Here is a 2,650-nt window from a genome sequence, read left to right on the forward strand (position 1 = left end):
AATCTTAAAAGCAATCTTGTGGGGGGTAAGGTTGATTATTCTCATTCCAGAGAAGTTAACTGATGTGCCTCAGCTCATACAGCTAGTAGGAGTGGGAGTGAGGATTTAAACTAAAACTTAAAAGCATTCAGCTCTGTTTTTTTTCTCTGACTCTGGCAGAAGCAATCACTCTGCCAAACATATTTCCTACTGGGAAGGAGATCACTTTACAGTTGAGTATTCTGGGTCTCTGAGCAGTTACATTTCCCAGGGCAAATTAATACAGTCTTTTGTTTCTAACTTGTTTTATGAGTTGAGTTAGTGTGAGAGGTCTCCTAGCACCTGATCACCCTGGACACATTGGATAAAAAGTTTCTGGGCTTCAAACTGAGGATAATTAAGACTTTTTGAAGCCTCTTCTTCCACATGACTCCCAGAGTGATCATTCTAAGATATGAGTCAGATCTTGTCACTCCTCAGCTTTATTTTGTTTATTTTTTAAAAAATTAAGTCTCTATTTTAAAAAAAAATTTATTTATTTTTAAATTCTTGGCTGCGTTGGGTCTTCATTGTTGTGCGCGGGCTTTCTCTAGTTGCAGAGTGCAGGGGCTACTCTTCTTTGCGGTGTGTGGGCTTCTCATTGCAGTGCCTTGCACAGGCTTCAGTAGTTGTGGCACGCGGGCTTAGTTGCTCCGCAGCATGTGGGATCTTCCTGGACCAGGGCTCGAACCCATGTAGCCTGCATTGGCAGGCGGATTCTTAACCACTGCGTCACCAGGGAAGTCCCTCCTCAGCTTTAATTCCTGCAGTTTACCATTCCTCTAACACAGGGTAAATTTACAGGGTAAATTCTTTAGCCTGGCATTGGAAGCCTTTCCTGCTCTGTCCCCCTCCTCTCTCCCTGGTTTTATCTCCTTTTAATTTTCTATCTCCCAGAGAAATGAATTTCTTGTTGTTGCCTGTATGTAACCATTTTAATCTGTCACTCCCTGTTGTTGCACACGCTGCCTGAAACGTCCTTTCCTCCCCCTTTTACTTGAGAAATTCTTTTTGATCCTTTGGAACTCAGGTCGGATTATATCTCCTTCTGGAAGCCTTCCCTGACCATCCCCCAACCTGGAAAGATGCCCCTCTTCTGTGCTTTGTAACCATTTAGCTCTCTAAACCTCCTCTACTGTCTCTGCAACCCCAGCATGCAAGATAGGGTGAGGCATCACCCTAAATGCACTTTGTGAAGCTACCTTTTCTACACTTTTCTCTTACTAGTTCAGGCAGGTTACATACAAAGAGGAGCAGGTACTATGGTTCCAAGTGACATTGGCTGTGACCTCCAAGCCACCTCCCCCCCCCCCAACCAATACTTAAGAGAGGTACCCAGGAGAAAACCCAGGAGATAGCCCAGGGTCAGCCCTTGGGGAAGCCAGCTGCCTTCTAGGGCCTTTAGCAGCAGCCTGCTAGAGCAAACCCTAGGCACACCTCTTTCTGGAATAATAATATAATCTCTAATATTTATTGAGTGCCTTCTACTTCCAGGCACTATTCTGACTACTTAACCTGTATGCGTATTTATCTCATGTAATCTTCACAGAAAACATGACTGCTGGCTCCTGGAGATTGCCCAAGGTCACACAGTAAATGATAAAGTCCAGATTCAAATCTAAGCATTGTTTCTAGAGCCCATTTTAGTAACCACTCTACATATTACCTTCTTGTTTTCTGATCTCCAGTTTCCTGCTTAGCTTCTGTAGGAAACCAAATCGCGGGGTCCCAACATAAGTAACAGGAGGCAAGTTTTTCTCCTCCTCATCCCCCACTTCTCTCAGGAGGACCGACTCAGGGATGGAACTGAGAATTCTCAGAAGCAGAAGGGGAGCTCCCAAGTGGCATGGGTCTCTGGAGGCTCTAGGAGAGAAAAAGGGACAGCCTGGTGCATGGGAAAAGGCCTGGCTGGACTGGGAAGGAGGGAGCGGGGACTAACCACGAGCCCAGGATTCTGGTCCAGGCTTTGTCTCTTAGACTCTATGTAACCTTGGGGAAAGCCCTTGCTTCTTTCTGAGCCTTAGTTTCCCCATTTGTAAGCCAAGGGTAAATATAGGGCGGGCAGATCCACCTCGGCCAAAAGAGGGGGAATCCTCAGCTCTACTCGGGAAAGGGCTGGGCGTGGACGTTAGGGAGCGGGGTCAGGGAGAAGGCGCTATCTGGGATCTAGGCCGGTGGGCTTCCTGGAGCTAGGATGAGGTGAGCTTCCGAGCTCAATCCTGCGACCCTACTGCTGTGACAGGGCCGGTCTAAACAGGAGATCGCCGGACCTCCAGTGGGAGGCGGAGCGTGGGCCAGGGTCCCGGCTCTGCGGGATGCGTCCATCCATCCCGCACCTCCTCTGCCTTCCCTAAAGGAGTCGCAGCCCTGAGGGGGTGGAGGTTGCGGGCGGCCCAGTAGTTGCCCGCCGCGCTGCGGAGATGGCCTGGGAAGCTGCGGCCAGCCTGCCCGAAGAGCATCACGTCATCCTTTCCGCGAGGTGCCCGCCCCCTCCCCGAAGGCGCCTGCGCAGGCGCGGCGGGAGGGGGCCGCGGTGGGGGTTCTCCTCAGCGCTTTACGCCCTTTTCCAGGCTAGCTCCGTCCGCGGCGCTCTCGGCTGGCGGCGGCGGCGGCGCGGAGGGGAAGGCGTCCA

This window comes from Neophocaena asiaeorientalis, unplaced genomic scaffold, assembly GCF_003031525.2.
Source record: "Neophocaena asiaeorientalis asiaeorientalis breed wild unplaced genomic scaffold, Neophocaena_asiaeorientalis_V1.1 scaffold504, whole genome shotgun sequence".
NCBI classification, from domain to species: Eukaryota; Metazoa; Chordata; class Mammalia; order Artiodactyla; family Phocoenidae; genus Neophocaena; species Neophocaena asiaeorientalis.